This window comes from Mustela lutreola, chromosome 6 (genome assembly GCF_030435805.1).
Source record: "Mustela lutreola isolate mMusLut2 chromosome 6, mMusLut2.pri, whole genome shotgun sequence".
Taxonomy (NCBI): Eukaryota; Metazoa; Chordata; class Mammalia; order Carnivora; family Mustelidae; genus Mustela; species Mustela lutreola.
In genome coordinates, this window is record NC_081295.1 from 102,561,162 (window position 1) to 102,587,035 (window position 25,874).

At 36.6% G+C, this 25,874-nt stretch overlaps 1 long non-coding RNA gene across 3 annotated transcripts in view; it reads right to left on the reverse strand.

Annotated features, from left to right (window-relative positions):
• Nucleotides 1–842: 842 nt before the first annotated feature.
• The window catches only part of LOC131834123 (uncharacterized), a 47,414-nt gene continuing 22,382 nt past the window's right edge, over nucleotides 843–25,874 (reverse strand). The window contains exons 3-6 of one of the 3 annotated variants that reach the window (XR_009354761.1): nucleotides 10,663–10,735; nucleotides 3,729–3,869; nucleotides 2,807–3,044; nucleotides 843–1,983 (exon numbers count right to left, since the gene is read on the reverse strand). This is a non-coding gene — a long non-coding RNA (uncharacterized LOC131834123). Of the gene's footprint in view, nucleotides 1,984–2,806; nucleotides 3,045–3,728; nucleotides 3,870–10,662; nucleotides 10,736–17,014; nucleotides 17,782–25,874 lie in introns of those variants that run through there. The other 2 variants (XR_009354759.1, XR_009354760.1) reach the window with 2 other exon arrangements.

A 25,874-nucleotide genomic window follows, 5' to 3' on the forward strand; every position in this document is an offset into this window, starting at 1 on the left:
CTTTGAAGCAGTCAAATTTCTATGTAACAATTGAATTACTATGTTGGAGTTCATCAGATGACTATAAATTCTTCACTTCACTTTGGAATAAAAGAGCTCCGGGGAGAAGAATCTGGGTGAAATGGATATGGAGGCTCCATGTCAGCTGCAGAGACACAGAACAGCTAAGAGACCAGGCATTCTTAGGAAAAGTGCAGCGTATTTGTTTTTCTTCTCCCCAGGCTCAGATTTCCAGAGGCCCCAAACATAAGCAGAAAAAGAAGAAAGGGAGGGGGGTGCGGAAAAAGAGTTGAAAGGTAAGGTTTAGATAAATGTGACTCATTTGTTCAGAGAAAGAGGTTGAATTCCAAAGAGATAACAGAAAGGAGCCCCCTATGGAGGAGGCCAGTCAAAGCCCAGGTCTCGTGCTGGGTCGGGTTTTTTAAGAGCCACAGAGACTAGCTAGTGTCTTAGATTAGAAAAGCCAAATAGAGATTTTGATGGTAGAGTGAGCTTACAAACCAAAGAATAATTCAGAACTGGTCAGGAAGCCTATGACAGCAGAGACTGATACAGTCTCATTTCCTAACCAGATAACAGCCAAACTTTAGCATTCAATGTTCTGGCAAAAGAGATCATGACAGGTTTTAAAAGTGCACAAATTGAAATAAACAGTATATAAGATAAAAAAATCTTGTCATCTCATGAGGTGATTTTTTTTTTTCCTCCCAAGAGAAACACCAAAGGACACAAGCAAATCTCTGTCTGGGTCCTATTCTCTAAGTGTCTGTCTGCAGAAATGAGAGGTACAAAAAAATCGTAAGTAATGAGTACGGGATGATCCCAACACCTTTGATTTCAGGAAAAACTTACTTTAATGCCTAATTCAAAAGGAATTGTGGTAAATACAAACAGTGAAAACATGTTATCCAGAAGAACATTATCACAGTTAAAAGCACTGAGGAGTAAGAGACTATTATGTTACAAAGTATCTGAAAAGAATTAAGTTTTAGAAGCAATTTATTAAGGTACCCAAGGAAAAGCATCTCTTTAATTCATCTTGCTCCCAATGAAATTTGAAACAGAACATTTCCCACAGATTTAGAAATAGTCCATTTTATTTTATTTTTTTTTAATTTTTAATTTTTTATAAACATATATTTTTATCCCCAGGGGTACAGGTCTGTGAATCACCAGTTTACACACTTCACAGCACTCACCAAAGCACATACCCTCCCCAATGTCCATAATCCCACCTCCTTCTCCCAAAACCCCTCCCCCCAGCAACCCTCAGTTTCTTTTGTGAGATTAAGAGTCACTTATGGTTTGTCTCCCTCCCAATCCCATCTTGTTTCATTGATTCTTCTCCAACCCACTTAAGCCCCCATGTTGCATCACCACTTCCTCATATCAGGGAGATCATATGATAGTTGTCTTTCTCCGCTTGACTTATTTCACTAAGCATGATACGCTCTAGTTCCATCCATGTTGTCGCAAATGGCAAGATTTCATTTCTTTTGATGGCTGCATAGTATTCCATTGTGTATATATACCACATCTTCTTGATCCATTCATCTGTTGATGGACATCTAGGTTCTTTCCATAGTTTGGCTATTGTGGACATTGCTGCTATAAACATTCGGGTGCACGTGCCCCTTTGGATCACTACGTTTGTATCTTTAGGGTAAATACCCAATAGTGCAATTGCTGGGTCATAGGGCAGTTCTATTTTCAACATTTTGAGGAACCTCCATGCTGTTTTCCAGAGTGGCTGCACCAGCTTGCATTTCTACCACCAACAGTGTAGGAGGGTTCCCCTTTCTCCGCATCCTCGCCAGCATCTGTCATTTCCTGACTTGTTGATTTTAGCCATTCTGACTGGTGTGAGGTGATATCTCGTGGTTTTGATTTGTATTTCCCTGATGCTGAGTGATATGGAGCACTTTTTCATGTGTCTGTTGGCCATCTGGATGTCTTCTTTGCAGAAATGTCTGTTCATGTCCGCTGCCCAAGATATAGTCTATTTTAAAATTAAGCATCTTACAAATGTATTTATTTTTTTTCCCCCACTTAGAAAACTCCCAGGCAGTGAGTTCAATTAGCATTAGTCTCCACGGACTAATGAAGAGCAATGACCCTGAGTGCAACCCAAGACTTCAGGGTCATGGCCAATATGAGGAAGTGGATACATTTAAACTTTTCTCAAGACACTCAAATTTTTCCATTCTTTTTTTTTTTTTTTTTTTTTTTTTTGAGAAGGGCGTGGGGGTTGAACTTGGAGAGGAACACTTTCTGAGTAGCATTTTATGCACGTGTTAACTTACTAAAGCCAATACCACAGTAATAACTGTTGGAGCATAAATGTATCATTAATAATTTTTCCTAGTCTCAGAATGCCAGAGAATAAAAAGAGAGGTAGGTGCTATTTCCTGGGTCCTTACTTAAAAATCTTTGTCTCTGGGGCACCTGGGTGGCTCAGTGGGTTAAGCCTCTGCCTTCGGCCCAGGTCATGATCCCAGGGTCCTAGGATCAAGCCCCGTGTTGGGCTTTCTGTTCAGCAGGGAGCCTGCTTCCCTTCCTCTCTCTCTACCTGCCTCTCTGCCTACTTGTGATCTCTGTCTGTCAAATAAATAAATAAAATCTTTAAAAAAAAAAAAAATCTTTGTCTCTGCCTTCTCCCAGAACTCAAAAGTCTTTTTTTTTTCACTAGTTACACTTTAAAAATTATTTCATTCGTTTGAATTGTTACTAAAATGCGCAGAAGGATTCTTCTCCAGATTGTTGAGTAGGAATTGAATTTGTGACCAGTGCAATCGAATAATGTTACCTGTCCACCACGGGTGTCCACATGACTGGGAGGAAAATACATGGGTAAGAACATAAATATGCATGCAGCCACGGGATGAAAAAGAGAACTTGTGACAATTTCAGTGATGTTTGATCTGAGTCCTCAAGGAAGACTTTATTCTTTATTACAAACGGTCTTCCTTTAGCTGAAAAGGCCAGTCATTTCAACCTTGTGCTTCAGCACAAGATTCAGGAGGAGAATCAGGAATCCTACTTACCTGTTAGAGAAAAGAATTACCATTAGATAAATGAAAAAGTACAACAGACTTTAGAGATTAGTTTTCCTAGCTATCAATAAGAATTTGAGAAGGCTAAGAGGGTATGAGGAAGAAATTTCCAGCACTTGCACAGTATACAGAAGTCAAGAGAATTCACTTGTAGGGCATGTTTTGAAACATATAAAGAAATGAAATCAGGAATATGGGATGGGTCAAAATGTAGATGATCTTGCTTTCTGGGCAAGACTTTAGTCTTTCAGGAGTTGGGGCGGTAAAGATTTTTTTAGCCAAGACTTTACATAACCAACTGCTTAAAGTGGCAAAGTGAAAGAGACTGAAATAAGAAGATACTAAGAGGAAGAAGACCAGTTGAGGCAATAATTCAGGGGGAAAAAGTTAGTGCTTGAATTAATGTTTCAGGATTTCTTTTCCTTTAGTGCCCATGTTTCTTGGTCATGCCACTCGGCAGAATGAAGAGGTAGACCAGAGGAAGAATGACAGACAGCAAACCAAAGTTTATTGAATGATAGTACAAAGCTTTGGAGGAGGGAGGGGACCCAAGAGGGTTGCCCTCAGAGTTTCTAAGTCTAGGGATTTTTTGAGATTGTTGGTTGGCTGTTTTAATTTGATGAAACCTCCATGCACCTGTCACCCAATCAGGTTTTGGTCCATGTGCTTACCTACCTATCAGGGAGCTGTTCATGTGGGGGAAAGGTGGTGGGCTCCTTTCAGGTTGGTGTAGAATAACAGGAGGGGGTCTTTTTCCTTTTAAAAGCAGTTTCTTCTTAGGTCAGGACCCCTTCCTCACCTGCTTTTCTTCCATTACTAGTAGGAGAATGGAGAAGATTGGGTGCATTTTAACTACATTGCAGAGATAAACTAATAGTTTCAGAAATATTTATTTATTTATTTAAATGGTGGAGAGGGAGAGAGAGAATCATAAGCATGCTCCATCCCCAGCAAGGATCCCACACAGGGCTTCATCTCAGGACCCTGAGATCATGACCTGTGCCCAAATCAAGAGTTGGACACTTAATTGATTAAGCCACCCAAACACCCCTAGAAATACACATTTATTTTTTTATTTCACTTTTGATTGGTTTAGATTTGTGAACAATATCCTACCTATGAAATTGAAACACCTCAGTTAATAGGATTTGTTAAATTCTTATAGGATCCATAAATACATTAGATAAATTCCCATATTATTATGATAAATAAGACCTTTGTTCTTAAAAAAAATTGGTGTCGGGAGTTTTAAAAAAATCTAACCTTCAAATTGGCAAAATAAAGATCAAAGAATTTGTTATTCAAAGTTTGCCTTGAAAAGTGATATATTAGGGAAATGTTAGTGACAGGATTTTTATTGAACTGTAGAATTAAAACACCCTCTGAAGTGCCTTGTTTAGAGATAGTGACCAATAGAATCATTACTTAATTACACAATATATATTTTCAAAATGCATAGCCCACCCAATCTATATGGGATTTTTAATATCTGATAAATATAATAATACCAATAGTATGAGGGGTTGGGGAAGAGTATGTTTAACCCCATAAAGGAAAGAGGCTGATAATTACTGCCAAAATAGATTCTTATACCATTCTTTTAACTAAGCATTTAAAATTTAGTACAGGGACGCCTGGGTGGCTCAGTTGGTAAAGTTTTTGACTCAGGTCACAATCTGAGTCCTGAGATAGAGTCCTCCATGGCGCTCCCTGCTCAGTGGGGAGCCTGCTTCTCCCACTGCCTGCCATTCCCCCTGCCTGTGCTCTCATGTACACTTTCTTGCTCTCTCTCTGGCAAATAAATAAATAAAATCTTTAAGCAAAAATAAACAAATAAATAATAAAATTTAGTACAAAAGTTCCTGGAAACACATTGGAAAAAGTTCTGACATCAGCCACTTCATCTTAAATGCTTTACAGTCAGACTCTTTCTAACTGAGATTCAGATATATCCAATTGTATTTTCAAACAAGTCCCGCACAGCATCTAAGTTCATCAGATTCCCCACTAAACCAGTAGCTGATACTGGCTTCTTTGAAGCACCTATTAACTGCTTTATCACTTTTCAAAACATGATGATCCATGTGCATTCTCAAAATATAAGGCAATAGAAAAAAATGCTGATATAAGCATTGTTATATTACCTATTTTTTCAAATATATTCTATATATGCATATTATTATTTTTAATTGTATAATATTTTCCAATACTATTCTGCAACCTACTTTATTACTTAGGCTATAATTTATATCTTCATTTTTGGTGGTTCCCTTTGATTTTACAAAATAAATACATAGATTTTTTTCTAATTTGTTACCTCAGAAATAAAGATACAGTGAAAACTTTTGTTCATACACTTTCACAGGCTTGTGTCCATAGTTCCTTAGTTATTACTAAAGGTGGAATTGTTGGAGAAAGGCATACTGTTGTACTTTTGTTTTCATAGTTTCTGGTATATATTATCATGTTCTTTACCTAGAGAATTGGCTGATTTATATTGCCATCAATAATGAATGAAAGTGCCTCTTTACAAAGATGTGGGTTTTGACCCAGTGGTATTTTTTATTATTTTCATTTCTACTTAAACTGATGTTTTCTGTAACTATATATTGTCTGTGAGTCATTGTATCCTTTCTTACCACCACTATTATTTTACCTGTCTATTCTACCCCTCATCTGTATGATTGCAATAACATCCTAACATCCCCAGCTTCCAACTATTTATCCCCAACCTCAAACTATCTACCCAAATTGCTCTGTCTCTCTCTGTCTCCTTTAATATAAAAAATCTAACTATGTTGTTCTCACATTTAAACTCCTCAGTGTCTCTTATTGTTTAGCAAGTTGAGTACAAATTCCAGTCTATCACACCAGTTATAAGAAATGAATTTAATGTAGCCTAAATTGTTAAACTGAGGATTCACAGACCTATACCCTTGAAGCAAATAATACATTATATGTTGATAAAATTAAAAAAAAAACAACAACCACCATAGGCACACGGCAGGGGAAAATTCAGTTCTCAGTAGCAAAGGACAACCTCAACCAGGATTTCATCCGCCTCTTGCCTCTACCCAACCCCTCCCAAACACAAGTATGTGAAGAAACCATGGGAGAGAATTTGCAAAAGGGAAAAAAAAATAAATAAAAGTAGACTTGATTTCAGGAAATTTCAAATATTGATGTCCTGAATACAAAACATGAACATTTTCCAATGTTTAAATAAATAGAGAATACATTTAAAAATATAAAGAAATTAAGTCTACCAAAAATGGATTAAGTATATTTGGAAAGAACTGATCATTTTGTCTAGAAATACAAAAACACATAGTTATTGAAATTACAAATTCAGAACATGGGAGAAAATATTTGCAACTGGGTTCCTGAGTGGCTCAGTTTTAAGTGTCTGCCTTCAGCTTAGGTCATGATCCCAGGGTTCTGGGATCGAGCCCCATGTCAGGTTCCCTGGTCAGCAGGGCATCTGCTTCTTCCTCTATCTCTGCTCCCCTGCTCATGTTCTCTGTCTCTCTCTGTTTCTCTCTCTCAAATAAATAAATAAAATATATAAATAAATATTTGCAACTTATATTACTTACAAAGATCATCTATATGAAAACTATGAATATCTCCACAAATCAAGAGGAGACAGGCCAACAACCAAATAGAAAGATGATCGAGAGAGCTCAACAAACACTTGGCCAAAGGTGACATTCAAATGGCTAGTAAACACATGAAAGTCATGTGGAATGAAAATCATATCTTGAAGGCTATTTTGCTACCCATCTAACTATAATGACTAGTGTTGACGATGGAAACTCTCATTCCACCAATTGTGGAAATAGAGTTGATATAATACTTTGGAAAAGAGTTTGGCATTATCTACTACAATGAAGAGGCTTATAATCTGTGGATTCTACAACTAGGTGTGAGTTAAAAAGAAACGCCTACACACACACACTGAGAGACACAATAGAAATGGTGACAGTGGCATTATCTGTAAGATTTTTAAACTAAAAATAACTCAAATTAACATCAATGGAAGAATGTGGTTTGTTCACGTGATGTCATGCTATAGAGAAAATTAACAAATAATAGCCATATGCAATAATATAGGTGAATCTCACCAAAATACAGTCCAGTGAGAGAAGCCAAAAACAAAAACAAAAAATATTTGCTGTACAATTCCGTTTATATAAAGTCAAGACAAATTCAGAATAATGGTTACCTTTAGGGAGGATATAACTTAGAAGAGGGTAGAGATTGAACAGAAGTAGATTTACAGTAAAGCTGCAGAAGAGTACATTTTGGGCTCCTTGCTTGCATAAGCCCATTTCAAGGTCCCAAGGAAATCTGAGCCATGAGGTCCCATGATCATGTGTTGTGGTAAAATGTTTAAAAGAAAAACACTGAACTGCAATTGTTTAAGACTGATGGCTTGTTCTTGTCCAAATTCCCTTTTGTCACACTTCCCCTTTTATTGGCTGCCTTAAGAGAGGTAATAGGCATTCAAGGGATCAATCTAAAATGAAATTGAGTTAGTTATTCATTTAGTTTGAATCCAGTGGGATATATTTATTTGGTTAACAATCACTCTTGTGTATAGTTAAACTCTTGCTACCATTCCAGAGTAGGACTGGCTTCTAGGAATAATTCTACCACTTGATGTGTTGATTCCTTAGCTTCCTAACATAAAGGAATAGAGCCAGAGGACACATGGCAATGTAAGTGTATCCTATAGTGGTAGGCACTGGAAATATTTGGTCATGGAAAAGAAACAAGGTAAAACGAACAGAAACAGAACCTATCCATGGAAATTCTTCCAATCATGATGTATAAAACTTTAAGTAGAGAATTTATTTCTCAGTGATATATAGTCAATATAGGAGACATCTTATGACAGGACTACACTAGATAATGTAACATTAACTATAAATGCACCAAATATATGCTTTGGTTTCTCTGTTGGGAATTAAGAAATACAATTTATCAAAATTCTCAGAGTTGGGAGACTGAATAAATCTCAAACAAAATGAAAAAAAAAAATCACCATGGGGAACATTGTGGAAAAAAATAAGAAATTCATAACAGTTAGAAAGAAATGAAAGATTACTTACAAAAGAACACTAACTAAGCTCAGCCGAAATGCTCAAGAGCAGCACAGGAAATAAGATAGTGAAAGTCTTCAAATTCAAAGAGAAATGTCTCTCAGTATCTTAGTGAAAACAATGTTTCTCAACAAAACTATCTTTTTCAAGAACAACAACAAAAAAATAAAGCCTTGATTATAGAAACAGTTTCGTGAAAAAAATTCTTAAGCATGATTAAAAGGCAAATTTTAAATTCCAAGAGGAAGGCTTGAGATACAGAAAGGAATGAGCAAAGAAACTGGTATCTGAATGAGCTTTGCCTATAACGATTTAAAAAAATAGTAAGATTGCACTAGCACTAGATAAGAAATGCCTGTGAGCCAAAAATATGCTCAAGGCAGTTAAAGCAGTCTCAGAAAAGATGTTGATTCACTTTAGAATTCTTCAAGTTTGTGTTGCATGTTACAATTTCTAGGATATTAATTAAAAGAATACAGAGCAAATAAATAAATCCTTCAATGGAAAGAGAAAAGGGTAAAGTGAGGGGAAATTTTTTTAATCTAGAAAAACAGAAAAAAGAAAGACAGAAAAAATATCAGAAAGTAAAAATAAATTCAAGTATATCAGTAATTACAATACTTTTAAATGGATTGATTTCATAAATAAAAACTAAAAATACCATATTGGTTTAGATTAAAAATCATACAAAATAGTATTTATAGAAGATACTCTGAAATTTAATGAACTGAAAGGAGTGAAGGTCAAAGAATAAAATAAGCATGCAAATATTTGATGAATGAAAGCTGCTGATGTTCTATTATTCACAAAGTTTAGAGCTAAAACTGTGATAAGTAGATTTCCTATATAATAAATGCTTTAATTAATAAGGGAGTTAAATAGTTCTAAAATTCTATGCACTTAATAAAGTCACAAAGTAGATTAAAAAAAAAAAAAAGGAGAGCATGAGTAAGAGAACTGGAAAAATAACCAAAGTAGGGGGAGCTTTTAACATATACGTCTGAGTAACAGATAGATCAAGCAAACCAAAAAAAAAAATTGAACTAATGAGATTTTATTTTTTTTTGGAACTTTAAAACAGAAATTAAGGAATATACAGTCTACTAAATTAAACACAGAAAATGGATCATGTAGGAAATCAATTACATGATCAATTTTCAGTAAATTTTGAAGAATTGGGTTAATGCAGAATCCATCCTCTGATCAGAATGTAATTAAGTTAGAAATCATTGTTGATAAAATAAAATGTTTTATGCTTTTAAGAATTTTTTAAAACACATCCCAACCCATGAACCATGAAGAAATTATAATGAAAATAATTATATAACTTAAAACTGACATATAATGCAAATACAACATATAAAACTTGTTAAATACAAATGAAGAGAATTCAGAGAAAAATGTAGAGCCAAATGTTTATGTTATAAAAGAAGAAGGCTAGGGGCGCCTGGGTGGCTCAGTGGGTTAAAGCCTCTGCCTTCGGCTCAGATCATGATCTCAGGTCTGGGATAGAGCCCCACATCAGGCTCTCTGCTCAGCAGGGAGCCTGCCCCCACCCCCACCCCCACCTGCCTCTCTGCCTACTTATGATCTCTGTCTGTCAAATAAGTAAATAAAAATCTTCATAAAAAAAGAAAAAGAAGAAAGGCTGATAACTAATGCATTAATTATACAACTTAAGGAATTAGATAAAAGAACAACTAAAGAAAACAACAACAAAAAGGAAATGACAATAGGATAAGAAATAACCAAAGTCTAAACCTAAGATAAGAGAGCTGTTACCAACCATTATGAAAGTTAAAATAGATATGCCCCTTGATGGAGACAGAGGGTGGGAAGAAAAGGGGAGGGGAGGGGAGTTGAGTGGTTCAAGGACAGGGGAAGGATATAAGTCACATAGGAAATCTGCTGGTTTTCAGAAATCCCTTCAGATTGGAAGTTAGAGACAAAAATATTTCAGCTGGCAGATACCAAGTATTAGTTTCACAATGAGGCAAAAGCTACCTTAGAGAAGGATGTCACAATAAAATCGGTCAGGCAAAAAAAAAAAAAAAAAAGAAAAAGAAAAGAAAGAAAGGAAAAAAAAATGCTGTTTATAAAAATTCTTTTTTCTCTACTTTTCTCATGATTTTTATTGTTTCTCTTATCGTAAAAATATTTATAAAAAAAGTTTTTTGAGTCTTCTCTGCTGCCAGTTGACATACTAGTCTCCTTATTACTGACAGTGCTCTCCAGGACTGACCTTGGAGTCATCCTAGGATCACGGTTTTTGGAACATTCTTGGAAGATTCTCGTAGTCCCCTCATGGTCACCCACCGATGATACTTGCTCTCCAACAAAATCTCAGATCTTACATTAAACCTATCGAGCATCACAGTAACTCTACAGATCTCAGTTTCCACTGATCCAAATCTTTGCATCACATGGGATTTGATGTCAAAATAGAAAGATTATTTTGAAAAATGGGAGGCAATTTCTTAAAATAGTTTAAGGGAAAAACATACCTTTATAAAGATCCAAATTAGAGAAGTAATCAAAGCTGGAAAGTGTTATTTTCTTATCTTCATTTCTCATCTTCTGTATTAAAAGAGAAACAGACAAAAAGTTGGTATATTTTATTTGAGATTTGAGGTCAAATTTCTGAGCTTTTGAGAGAATACATTGGCAAAATACATCAGAGACAAATAATCAAATATCATATTAAGGGATTTTTTAAATATATATATATATATATATATATATATATATATATATATGAATATACATGCACACCTCAAAGAAAAATATATAAATGATAAAAGAAATTTACAATAGAAACCCAGATGGGCACTAAACATGAAAAATCCTATTTTTAATAGTAACTGAAGAAGTGCAATCTAAAATGGAATATCATTCTTGAGGATCACCTTTGATTAATAGAAACATCCAATATTAGCCAGATCCTATTTCTGATAGTTGCAGTTTTGCCATATGGAGTATTTTTTAATTTTTTTTATTTACACTCAATTTAATTAACATATACTGTATTATTAGTTGCAGAGGTAGAAGTCAAAATTCCATCGGTGGCATACATAGAGTATTTTTTAAAGTTTCTGTGATAAAAATAAATAGTACAATTGAATTACATGATTTAACACTTTTAAACACTTTGAAACGAGGCTCATATCCAACTGCTCACTCAACACCTGAAATTCAACATATCCAAAACTAAATTCATCTTTCCACCAAAACTCCTCTACCCACCATTTTCCCCATCTCAGTGACAGATACACTATCCTCCCAGGTCCTCAGGTCAAAAACCTTGGCATCAACTTTTTATTCCACTCCCATATCTAATATGAAAATACATTTTGCTGGCTCTACTTTCAAATCTATCTGGAGGCTGACAATCATCGCCACTGCAGGTGGAGGGTTCCAAGCTATCGCTGTTTTTTTGTTAGAGTTATTGCTTCAGCCTCTTACCTGATCTCTCTGTTTCTACTCTGGCACCTTTACAGGATACTACCAACAGAGCAGCCAGAGAGAAACTCTTATTAAAATGTAAGGTCAAATCACTCCTCTACTCAAGACACTGTCACTCCATTTCGCTCAAATGAAAAGGCAAAGTTCTTGGAATTGCTCCAGCATCAGTCAGTATAAGTAACAATAGTTTCCTACTTAAGCAAAACAACAAGAACAAAAAAGAAATCTTGATGGCTCAACACAATGTCACAGTATGATGAAGGATGAGTGGCACCTGAGTATCTCCCCTCCCAAGGGAGAGTCAGGAGTTGAGACTCCCTAGATTCCTTTCAGCTATGGCTCTGCTGTTCCCTAAAGCCATGTTGGAGTGCTCTGCCCACATCTCCTCCATCAAAAGGACCAACAATGAGAGAGAAAGATAAAGAGCAAAAACAGAAGATAGCCAGAGAAAGAGGAGACAAAGGGAAAAACGAATTAAGAGTGAGCTAGCCAGATACTGGAATGCAGGTTTTAGGGGCCGCTTCTACAAGAGGCATCAATCACTTCTGCCCACATTCTACTGGCAAGAGTTCAGTTCACATCCCCTCCCAGACTGTAGGGAAGAATAACCTAACTGTGTATCCAGGAGGAAATTACGTGGCACTAGCTCCTTCTCCTGCCAGGATCTCCCTTCCTTGAAATATCAATGATGGCATTTTTCATCTTTTTTTTTTTTTTTTAAGATTTTATTTATTTAACAGACAAAGATCACAAGTAGGCAGAGAGGCAGGCAGAGAGAGAGGAGGAAGCAGGCTCCCTGCTGAGCAGAGAGCCCCATGTGGGGCTCAATCCCAGGACCCTGGGATCATGACCTGAGCTGAAGGCAGAGGCTTTAACCCACTGAGCCACCCAGGTGTCCCGGCATTTTTCATCTTAAGTGTTTGTCCAAATACCACTTTGTTACTGAGAGCTTTCAGACCAAACTACCCAAATGATAGTTGCATTCCATAATTCCAATCACCTTTTCACCTACTTTTAATATTTTCCTGAATATGTTATCATTTCCTAATATAATTTATTATGGTTATAGCTTCTTATCTCTTCCCCCTATTGCCAGATGTAGAACATTGATCTTTTATTTCTAGAACAGTGCTTGGCACAAAATATGTACTCATTAACTAGTTTGCAATAAAAATTATAAAATTGTTGTGATCCTATGGCTATTATCTTTTATTTTAATTTTAAGCCCCAGATGTCAGTTCTCAGAGGTATAATGTTTTCAACTTGAATAATTAAGATTTTATATATTTTTATATGGTAAATAATTTCCTTTACCTATAATTTTCTCACTTTTATAATTTCTGGTTATTCATATCTGATTTATGCTTATTAAAATTGACATATTTTCTAATTTTTAATTTTTTTTCTAAATTTTGAACTCAATATTTAGTCATTTATTTTCATGACTGTATAATTTCTTCATATATTACTTCTTCCAAATCCATGTTATGCTATCAGTAATATCATCTGACAGTTTTGATGCAATTGTTATTTTTCAGTGTATTTCATATTTTTTAGTACCCTCATGACATTGGCACTTTGTACATTTTTATAAGCATTTATACTTCATTTTACTTTTTTGTTTCAATTTTCACTAACATTTTTATAAAAAGATATATTTATTCATGCAAATGAATACCAATTTAGCTGATAAGGAAATTCTAGACCACAAATTTTCCTTTTAAAATACAAATGTTTCCCTGTTATCTCCATGTATTTAATGCATTGTTTGGAGATTCTGCTGGTTTCACTTTCTTTAAAGCTGACAGTTTATCTTAAAGCTGACAGTTTATCTTCTGAGCAAATTTTATAGGATTATTTCTCTGATTTCCAAATTCAAATTTTTAGCTGGATTTTGTCTTGATGTTAGTCTATTTTTATTAATGTTTCCCTTGTTCCAGGGGAGACCTAGCAATGTGTAGTTTCAAGTTTACCTTTAGCCAAGAAAGTGTTTTTCCTTTATTTCTTTAACTATTGTTTATTGTCTTTTTAAAAAATTTTTTATGAGAGCAACAATCTGTTTTCAAGTTCTGCTCTTAGTTCTTCAACTTTTTTAATCCCCAGCTACAAGACCATCCATGGAAATTCAAATTGTCTTCATTAGATTGACTTCAGACTATAATCTTCGTAGTTTATAATGCAAATTTTAATTATGTTCTTGCATACTTAACTTTCTTAGCTCACCCAGCTAATTTAATTTCCTTTTTGTTTCTAGGCTGGTTCTCTTTTCTTCTCCATTTGTTTTATTAGGGTATTGCTATGCATTACTTTTCAAATTATCTTATTAGCATAAAGCTGTCAAATAAATTTCCCACCTGACTTCTGGGTCTGTAGTAAGCTCCATCTCATGGGTCCTTGGATGCAGGTCCTTTTAAGTGCCTTACATTTCAGAGGTACAAGTGAGTCCAAGTGGAATGTTTCTTCCTCCCCCAAGTGCTCTCAAAATTGTCCAGAAATCCTCAGTGCTAACCCACTTCACCAAAAGGGAAAGTTTCAAATTTGGCTTTTAGAGATCCCATCAATCTACACCATATCGAGCACAAATTCCTGAAATTTTATGACAAATTTAAAGTATTTTTTTCCTAGATGCCAGCATTAGTTCTGGGTTTCTTTATTATTGTGTCATTGCCACTGGAATGTAAGAGGCAAAGCAAGAAGTTAGTGTTCAGGTAATCATTTTATCTGAAACGCCTTCGAATAGATTTTCAATAAAATGTTTTAAGAAGAAAGGAATAGTAAAGTTAACTTACAGGGAAATTTGTGTCACTGACATTGGTCTATTTTTCTTAGTATTGTAACTCTAGCTTCCAAAAAGGCCAGTGTCACCAAGGATTTGTTATTTTTAGGAGTATCAGATCTCTCTTGGCAAAAGTTCTCACTCAGAAAATTTGGGAAATCAGCCCATCTAAACAAGCTCAATGCCTCCCGTTTGTCATGATGATAACAATAAATATTTGCTTGGCTCATTCTTAGTTGACAAGCAAGTCTCCCTGCTTTTACTAGTAACAAGCAACCACCTCCAAGTCAAGCACAGTTGTTGCCTGCGGAATCTTCTCTCATAGCCTCACTTACTTCTGTTACACGCTTTTCAGAGGTGCTTACCCTGCTGTTTCAGAGGCTGATCCTACAAAAGACATCCATAGCTCTCTCCTGGAGACATAAGATCATCTTAAGCCTTTACTTGATTAATTAGCTGTTTTTCCTTCTATCTAAACATTTCCCGACATAATCCATAGAAGCCGCTCCTGCCTGAGGGAAGCTCAAATTCCAGTTGTGTCAATCATCTTCAGAGCCAAAGGATACAAAAGGGCAACTGTAAACTCCTCACACTTAGGTGGCTTTTTCTTCTATGTCGCTCCAGAATCTAGTATAATGAATGTCAGACTCCTTCCAAGCACTCAGTAAATGTCCAGCGTCCACACAATCACACTGGCTTTCTTGTCACTAATTCTGTGTAAGGCATCATTAATTCCATTCTTCTTTAAAGTTCTAGCCTCTTAGGGGCCTTAAATACTGTTAAAGAGAGGTCAGAAAGTCTTCCCCTATGAGAACTAACATTAATTCTATGAAAACCAAGCCATTTTTATTTTTCTTCAGTTTATACCATATGGCATATTGAAATATAATAGGAAAAATAAAGGTTAACTTTGACTTGAATCAAAACAAATCTAAGTATCATTAACTATAAAAAGAAAGGTCAAGAGCTTATTAAAATCCTTTCTACCAACGTACATACAATTGTTTAAAAAGGCAAATATTAGAATAATTTTCATTGTGATATAAACTGAAAATATTTATATTCATGCAAATAAACTGCCTCAATTACTAAAGATTTTTTTTTTTTTTGCCTTTAAAGATATTTTTAATTCCAATAGAACATGGTAATATTTATGACGTGTGGATGGTGGAAAAAAGTCTGTATCATATTACAACTACACAGTATCCTTATTTTTAGAGAGCTTTTTTTTTAAAAAAAAGATTTTATTTATTTATTTGACAGACAGAAATCACAAGTAGGCAGAGAAGCAGGCAGAGAGAGAGGGGGAAGCAGGCTCCCTGCCAAGCAGAGAGCCTGATGCAGGGCTTAATCCCAGGACTCTAGAATCATGATCTGAAGTGAAGGCAGAGACTTTAACCCACTGAGCCACCCAGGCTTTAAATGTAAAATTGGGTCAGAATGGAGACAATAGATTATTAATAAATGTGGCATTCTTGAATAGGAACATACAAATGGGTTTACTGATAGAAGTAGACTCATAGTACCAGCTGTTACTTTAATTTTTCACATTTGTTCCTTAATATATCATTCAAGGATGAGGTTACTGTGTTTTCATTTTTTAGGAATCTTTACCAAAAAATAACAAAAGGAATACCTTTGTATCAGTCAGCATCAAATCTCTCATGAACATTTTAATCTTATAATCTTCAAAAATTCATATCTTTTTTTATAGTTTTATTTATACATTACCTATCCTGTGCCAGATAGGAAGGATACAGTAGATTAAGTCAATGTTTCAGTGATGCGCTAGTAAACGTTTTAAAAACCCGAGTTCTGGAGAAGGTGGGAAGAGAAGCTCTCCTGTGTACTGTTTGCCAATGTCTGTGATGGAATGCTGCTGTGATCTTTCAGCTAGGGTTCTGGATGCAGATTAGATGTCACCAAATAGAAATACTTGCACAAATTTTAGAATGAGAAAAGTGAGCCAGAGGCCATTTCCTCTGCCAGAAAGCAAAGCTGTAAGAACATGAGATGCTCCTGCCAATCAGTGCACTTGTCCCCTGTCCAGGTTGCTCAGTGCCCAGAGACGACTGAGGCAGCAGCAAAGGCAGCTCTCTCTTCCCTGGATACCAGCTCCTTGGGGACGCCATTAATCATAATAGTGCCCAGAGCGACCTTAGAGGAAGATGGGAAGATTCTGATGAGTCAATCTTGTGATGTTCTGGGAGTTCTGCCTGCACTTAGGACGGTTTAAGGCCCACTCCATCAGTCCTGCCGTACATTGCATGAGTCTTTAATACCCTACGCTAAGTCTTTGATGCTTAAAATTTATCTCACCAACTGCATTTTTTTTCTTCATTCTCATTTACAACTTGCAGTTTCATAACTCAGCGTATCTGGCCATACCCTCTCCTCAACTCTTCAGATATCAGCCAAAATATTAATTTATGAAATGTTTTTAGACAAAGCCTTTCTTTCTTTCTTTTTTTTTTAATTTTTTATTTTTTATAAACATATATTTTTATCCCCAGGGGTACAGGTCTGTGAATCACCAGGTTTACATACTTCACAGCACTCATCAAAGCACATACCCTCCCCAATGTCCATAATCCCACCCCCTTCTCCCAAACCCCCTCCCCCCAGCAACCCTCAGTTTCTTTTGTGAGATTAAGAGTCACTTATGGTTTGTCTCCCTCCCAATCCCATCTTGTTTCATTGATTCTTCTCCTACCCACTTAAGCCCCCATGTTGCATCACCACTTCCTCATATCAGGGAGATCATATGATAGTTGTCTTTCTCCGCTTGACTTATTTCACTAAGCATGATACGCTCTAGTTCCATCCATGTTGTCGCAAATGGCAAGATTTCATTTCTTTTGATGGCTGCATAGTATTCCATTGTGTATATATACCACATCTTCTTGATCCATTCATCTGTTGATGGACATCTAGGTTCTTTCCATAGTTTGGCTATTGTGGACATTGCTGCTATAAACATTCGGGTGCACGTGCCCCTTTGGATCACTACGTTTGTATCTTTAGGGTAAATACCCAATAGTGCAATTGCTGGGTCATAGGGCAGTTCTATTTTCAACATTTTGAGGAACCTCCATGCTGTTTTCCAGAGTGGCTGCACCAGCTTGCATTTCTACCACCAACAGTGTAGGAGGGTTCCCCTTTCTCCGCATCCTCACCAGCATCTGTCATTTCCTGACTTGTTGATTTTAGCCATTCTGACTGGTGTTAGGTGATATCTCGAGGTTTTGATTTGTATTTCCCTGATGCCGAGTGATATGGAGCACTTTTTCATGTGTCTGTTGGCCATCTGGATGTCTTCTCCATCAAAATCCTTGAGGAGAACACAGGCAGCAACTTCTTTGACCTCAGCCGCAGCAACATCTTCCTAGGAACAACGCAAAAGGCAAGGGAAGCAAGGGAAAAAAATGAACTATTAGGATTTCATCAAGATCAAAGGTTTTGCACAGCAAAGGAAACAGTGAACAAAATCAAAAGACAACTGACAGAATGGGAGAAGATATTTGCAAACGACATATCAGATAAAGGACTAGTGTCCAGAATCTATAAAGAACTTAACAAACTCAACACCCAAAGAACAAATAATCCAATCAAGAAATGGGCAGAGGACATGAACAGACATTTCTGCAAAGCCTTTCTTTCTTTTCCCAGAAGTCCTATAACTCCTTGTCCCTTCATTCTTTTGGCACAGGATCCTGGCTAGAATTGTGCCAGTTTTAGGATTTAGGCAAGTTCAAGACAGATGAGGTGGGCACAGATCATCTATCTGCATGAAGACAATTAACGCAGGAAAGACTTAAAGGGAATTAAGGGTAGACACATGAGACTGAGCCGGTAACACCCTTCTTCTTAGTAGAGGACGTCCTTCTCAATCCCAGGGACAGTGGGGGCTATCATCAAGCAAAAGAAAAAAAAAACTAAGAAACAAACAACTAAAACTCTGAATATTATTGGTATACACACCATAAAGGTAGAAAGAAAGACTATTCCATAGTTTAGGTCACACACCATAATTACAGAGCCCAAAGACTATTAGCTCTCCTAGGACATTAAAGGTGCCCACACAGTTCACAGAGCAGCTTTAGCTATGACATTCTGAGGGCACTAAATTTTCAGTAGTAGTTAAACAGTATATTTGGCAAACCCAGGAATACCGTGGTAACAATGGCATTGCCACTTTGGGAGTCAGAGGACAAAGTCAAGTCACGTCAGGGTAGAAAATGAGGCTGGTATCTTTGATTATGAGGAAAGGTAATGAGGTACACACACGCGCGCGCACACACACACGTTTTTGTTTTTGTTTTTTTTTTAAAGATTTTATATATTTACTTGACAGACAGAGATGACAAGTAGGCAGAGAGGCAGGCAGAGAGGAGGAAGCAGATTCCCTGCTGAGCAGAGAGCGTGATGTGGGGCTCGATCCCAGGACCCTGAGATCATGACCTGAGCTGAAGGCAGAGGCTTTAACCCACTGAGCCACCCAGGCGCCCCACACACAAAGTTTTTGATGGCATTCAGTAACTGAGGTAAGTTTTCTATCAGCTATTCTTTGAGCACGTATAACCAAATCAGAAGAAAAAGAATAAATGGAAAAAGAAAAAATGGCAGTTAGCTGTGAAAGCTAGAATACCCCAGTCTAAAAACGTCTAAGCACCATCTGAGGAACCTTAGAAACATCCAGGGACAATAGTTTTAATGATGGAGAATATAGTTAAAAGAATAATGTTGGTTATTAAAGATATGATCTTATTTATTCCCAGGCTTATATGGCCTGGCATTAAGATTGGATGACTCCGAGCTCCTGGGTGGCTCAGTCGGTTGAGCGCCTGACTCTTGATTTCAACTCAGGGTTGTCAGATCGAGCCCTACCTTGGGCCCTGTGCTGGGCATGAAGCCCGCTTGAGATCCACCACCCCACCACACACACACATACACACACACACACTCTCTCTCTCTCTCTCTTAAAAAAAAAAAAAAGATTGTACAAGTAATGGGTGGCATGCAGTGATACGTATTTGCATCTGATCCAGCCTATAAATTTCCTAAGCATCAGTTATGAATTCCTCACAATCCATAGCACAGTGCCTGATACACAACAGGTGAGCAAGGTAGGTGTTAAATGAACATACATCTTTTCTTACACATGTTTTCTTTACCAAACACTCCACACATGTGCAAATTCTGCCAATACTATAAACCCTGTTAATTCACATTCTGCTAATGTAGAAATTGCAATAATAGGCTTTCATAAAACTTTGTCCTGAAAAAAATAAAGCACTTTCAAATTTATATTCTTAATTCTAATTACAATACTTTTCTCAGGCAACAAAAGTAGCAATAGTTAACTTTATACTACAAATGACAATATGATATCAATAATTTAAATTACTTCTGTCAATGTATAGTTATTTCATTATTTCCCTACTGAAATAGAAGTAGAGAAAAAATTAAACAACTTGACAGTAAGTTTATGCCAATTTCTCTAAAATATGCTGTATTTTTGAATGTCCACAGTAACTCTGATGGTATTTTTTTAAGACTTTTTTTTTATTTTGGGGCACCTGAGTGGCTCAGTTGGTTGAACATCTGACTCTTGGTTTTAGGTCATGATCTGTTTGTAAATTCAAGCCCCGAGTTGGGCTCCATGCTCAGCAGGGAGCCTGCTTGGGATTCTCTCTCTCCTTTTCTATCTACCCCTCCCCCCATTCGCTCTTTTTTCTCAAATAAATACATCTTTTAGTGTTTGTTTGTTTTAATTTTTAAGTAATCTCTACACCCAACGTGGGGCTCAAACTCAAAACCCTGAGATCAAGATTCACTTGCTCAGACTGAGCCAGCCAAGCACCCTGATTATACTTTCTTTTGAAAACTATTTAGATGGGTCAAAATGATTTTAAAATACACATGTATGGATGTAGTAGAAGGCCTTTTCTTCCTTTGTAGGGTAATTAGAGTTCCCTTTTGGAAAATAAAAATCAAGTAAATACACTGGCAATTCCAATGAGTATCTTTAAATATTAGCTCTGCTGATTTCAAAAGAAGCCAATTGCTGCCATATTATGCCTTTATTCTCTCTCAAGAGAAATCTTGTATAAGACATGTCTACCTTGAAGACCACCTAATGTTTTACAAGTACAATTTCTAAAGAAAAACATGACAAAAATATGGGCTAATGCAGTACCACCAAATGAACAAATGTTTTAAGCCACAAAGAAAATCCTATACGTTACCAAATTTGCTTGTTTTTTATTTTTGCCCTGAACAGTAACTACTTAATACTCTGGGAAAATGTATATGCATATATCAACAAATTTCCCCATAAAATCGTATCCCGAGAAGTTCTAAAAAATAATATTCTCCAAAGAGGGAGTTCTGATGTGGGTTGAGTCAGAGTGACAGAAAAATCTGCTAATCTCCTATCAGGCAGAGAGCTAAATAACAGTGCTATTAGAGACTTTGATGATTTTGGAGGCAAATTTAATAATGATATAAATCAAATGTTAAAATAATCCTCTAAGGAAACTTACTTCATTTGGGAGAAAAATAAAGTTTCACCAGTAACCATAGTGAGTTGATATTATTGTAGTTGTTTTCATAAGTTGTTGCCATGACTTTTTTGACTTTGGGGCTAGATTTTACTTCAAATACAACAGATGGCAACGATTACACTTCTGTAACTTTTTTTTTTTCTTGAATAACTAAACAGAGCACAATAAAATAAACAGGCTTATACACTAGAGAGTTTTGTCTTGTTTCATTTTTTATTAAAACTAAAAGTGAACAAAGTAACTCAAACCAAATATAAAATGAGACCTCTATGTGTCCTGAACTTTACCCACAAATTCTAAAATTAAATATTCAATTTTTTACCTTATACATGGTTTCAAGGGGACTGAAATAAAATGGAACAAAAATAATGTAAGGAAGAAAGTTGCCATGCTGACAGCTCAAATACCAAGCAAATGTTAAAAGCCTAGGAGAAAGTTCCTCTGTATCTGTCTCACTTGTTACAAAATTTGAGAAACCAGACTTAAATGGAATTAACATTATCTGGGGGGAAAAAAACATAATGGGATTTTTAGTCAAACATTTTCAAATTTATTTCTTAGTATTAAATGGTATATCCCCTTAATCTGACTTTCTTTTCTCCTGACCTCTCCAAAAAAGGATTTGGGTAATTTTCAAAATTCAAAGTAAAATATACAAATAAAGCCAAATTGTGATTACTCTTCAAAGAACACACTTTAAGAAGTTAAGTTAACCTCATAAGGATTATTTAAATGAAAATGGCACAGTTGGTGAGAGATAGGCTCTAATGAATAGAAGACTTAATTAGATGTCAGGGACCAGAGTTCCATTTCCAGATATTTAAAACGATGATGTATGTCCTTGGGTATGTCACTTAACTTTATTTTTCCCATTCTGGTAAATGAAGACGATAAATTCTCTGACAAGGTAGATTTGGTAAATCATGCTCAAATGTTGACATATTATTTAGTTAGGAACTTTAAAGCATCATAATGATATCAATTTTAGAATGATTACTCATCATGATTTCATTGGCATAGATAAGAGCCTTTCCTAAATAGTGTGTGGAATGACTTCTAAAGTGCCAAATTGCCTTTTTAATGATCTCATCATGATTTCATTCTTTGGTTAACAGCTTGAGAATTTGGTGGAATAAAGTGTTCTGATTGAGCAATACCCAAAGTATCTGCCTATAAAAATTTTATTTTAAAAACAAACTGCAAAACTTCAGCAAAATGACTAGTTAAAGAAGACCAGCCAAACAAATCTTAGTAGCGGTTGAAGATGCAATCCTTCTAATCATTACCAATACTACAAAATCAATTAATTCCTAAGCATTGCTCAGACTGGAGGCCACCAATCTTAGTACAAATATATATTATTCACAATATGTTTACTGACTGTAAGAATAGTAGTTATTCTTTAAATTCAGATAAACAAAGAGTAAAACAAAGAAAACAGTAAGTATATAGAATGCTCAGAAACAAAGTTACATTTTTACTATACAACCTTTCAGGCTTGTTTTGTCTGTTTATTTCTTTCCCCCTATGCATATTCAGAAAGTCCTCCATTTACTTATGCTTGCTTCCCTGGAAATGCATCTAAAAGTTAGCAGCCTAAAATAATCAGACTTCATATTCCACATGCAAATGGACCAGGTTATATTCACAAAGAATTTAATTCACAGATGCACACGTGCACACCACACAATTATGATGTCTAGTTATTACGGTTCACATGGGCCAAGGCTTATCCACAAGGGAGGTGAGAACAACACAGGCACACAGAAACCTCTGACAAGAAGACCCTGCTGGCCATGCCTTCTTGCCCACAGCTGGTTTCATCTTCCTCTCAATTCTTGTGCACAGAAGCAGCTTTGCCTCAGCCCCTCCCAGCCTGGATAAGCTGCACGTCTGCATGATGCTGAGGAGAAGGGGCTGTTCTTCCCTTGCACACACTCTGACCTAATGGTCTCAGCCATCTCTGCTCAGTATAACCCATCTGAGGGGCCCAAGGTGACTGGTAATATACACATCCACAAAAACACCACCACCGGCCATTCAGCTTACCCCCACCTTGCCCTGTATCTGCCACACTGGAGGCAAGTACAATAGAAGCAAAGCTTGAGTTACATTTTCTATGGATAGTTGTAGGGCCTAGGAGTCATGGGCTTCATGGAGGTCCCTCTGCAAACTGGACAGGAGTGTCAGAAGAGCAGGGCAATCTGGTAGTCTGCGTAGGGGCTTTGCCTAAAAGGCATGGGGCCAGCAAAACTACAGACCAGCTGAAACACTGTCAAGATGTGACCACCTGCCCTTTTCTGCTGCTCTACCTTGTGAGGCCACAAGAACATTCTGCCAAAGACTGACTTTATACGAAATGTTCATTAATCATAGAAACATGTAAGCTGCAGAAAATTCCCCACAACGGGTTTATATGTTGATATAGTTTATGCACACACATCTGTATACATATGTGTATATATCTATGTATATGTTTGTTTGTAACTTTGGGCGATGTGAGCTTATCTATTGATACTTGTTACCCATGCTGCCATTTTTTAAAAAGTTACTCTCACTTATACTAAGAATTTTATCTTTGAAACATCATAGTATCCAGAGTAAATTTTATTTCTTCAGGTGATAATAAATAGCACATTAAAAGAGAGAGTGAGTTATTGAGGAAGATGAAAGTACCCACTTAAATATCCCTCATATTACATCCTCGTACATTGTGGGGTAGGATGGTTCCAAAACCATTTTCAAAAGGCTTGCAGAGGAATACTTGGGTGAGATTTGGAGTGAGGACCTCTAGGGTGAGTTCAGGATCTTTCTAGGTCTTACTCAACAGGAGATCCTGGAAATGACACTTAGCTTCTCCTTTCTAGGATTTGTTTATGCATTAAATCAATCTCTAACTCATTCCTTCCACAATACATTTAACACACATGTAGGCGTAGAAGTCACAGATGAAGACAAAATAGGCCAGAGAAAAAAACGAGAGAGAACAGGGTAGAGAACAATAGAGGAGGAGAAGCCCACAAATGACCTCTGAGGTGGGGAAGCATCTCTAACACGGAGGAAGAAAAGGGTTTCAGGAAGAAAGAGGTGGTCAATTGTCAGATGTCCCAGAGAAGTCAAGAGAGTGAAGTACACAGAAAGTTGTTGTCATTTTAGTTCAGTGAAGAGAGTAGAAGCCTGACCTCAGGGAATGGGATCCTGCAGTAAGTATTCTCCTCAGAGTCAACAGTGAAGGAAAGGGGTGTGACATCGACCAGCCAACTGACATCCATACTTCTCTTATGAAGACTGGAAGAAGATCTTGGATCTTTACTTAATTCATTAGTAATTTCCTTCTCATTTAGTCCCAGCAGAATTCATAAGAACCTGCCCTACCTCTGTGAAGCTCCACTATAAGCAACAGTGTCAGAGCTCTAAGTACATAAAAGGATGATAGCAAACTTCTCAAAGGTATGTGACTTATGTGTCTCTGTAACTCCGTAAACTGTTGTAGCGCCAGACTCTGGGTGTTTAATAAATATTTAGAACTCAACATGATCATAGATGCTCTATGTCAGTAACTGTGCTAAGAAAAGCTCAAGGACAGACTTGGGTTTTTCCATGGTGGGCGGGACTGGGGCCAGGGGGCATGTTTGCTTGGTTTTTATTTTAGGCAGATAGAAATGACAGAAATTTCGCTTGCTTACATACAGAGCTAAATAAAGCAACAGAAATAAACATACAGAAGAAAATGAGGGATTAGTGATGTCCTAAAGACCAGCAAGGAGGTGACAGGGGCAGGGAGCTGAGATACAGATGGAAGGACAGTACTTTCCATGGACTTGAAGGGGGTGTGATGGAGATAAAGATATGTGCAGATGCAGATAAATGCCTATGTGCCTGGGAATAGAAAGAGTGGAGGACTGCCATAGGATGGGGCTGGAAAATGTTCAGGTCTACAGAGCAAGCTAGGTTATCTGCTGAGTGTGAGGAGAGGAAATGGTGGAGTCTGGCTTGAGTTGAGCTGTGATGGTTTGGAGTAGCTGTTGGGGGCGACAGGCTGTCAGAGATAAGGATATGAGAGTATTTGCTCCCTTATGAAGACCGGCACAAAACTGAGGTTCCTAATGCGACACACATTACTGTGCTTATACAACAGCTTGTAAATACAAGTGCAGTGACAAAGCAAGCTTACTAACTTAAATATATGAAGACTTCTAAATTCCCTAAGTAAGATAAAAGCTAAAATAATAAGTTGGTAAAAATCCGTGAGCAGACAAAGCACAAAAGGGAAAATAAAAATGAAACATACTGGAGGAAATTCTTCAACTACATCAGCAATCAAGTCAGTTAACAATGTCACCAGCTCTGGCTTTCAAAACAGCAAGTTGTGTTCTTCTATAAAAATTACTGCATGATCGGGCTCCTTGCTCAGTGGGGAGCCTGCTTCTCTTTCTGCCTCTGTCTGCCACTCTGCCTGTTTGTGCACACTCTTGGTCTCTGACAAATAAATAAAATATTTTTTTAAAAATTACTGCATGCATAATACATGTTCATCAAATAAAAGAAAGATTAAAAATAATAATGCCCCACAGAAAAAAAGTGATGTAAACTCCCTTGAAATTCAAACATGCAGAGATATTCACTATTTACATGTTGCCTTATCGGCTTTCAGACTTTTTCCTAGGCACATGTATGCATAAAAGTGAGAATTACATAAAATTTAGAAATCCATGGAAGTATCACCTGCTTCTTTCACTGAGTATGCCATGAATATCTTTTCATGCTGATAAATATCCACACAATTATTGTTTGTGGCTATTTGCCATCCCAGTGTAACAACAAAATGAATTTAAGGAAACCTCTTTTGGATATTTTCACTGATTATAATTGTTGCAGTTTGTTCCCATCACAAAGAATTCTTCAAGGAACG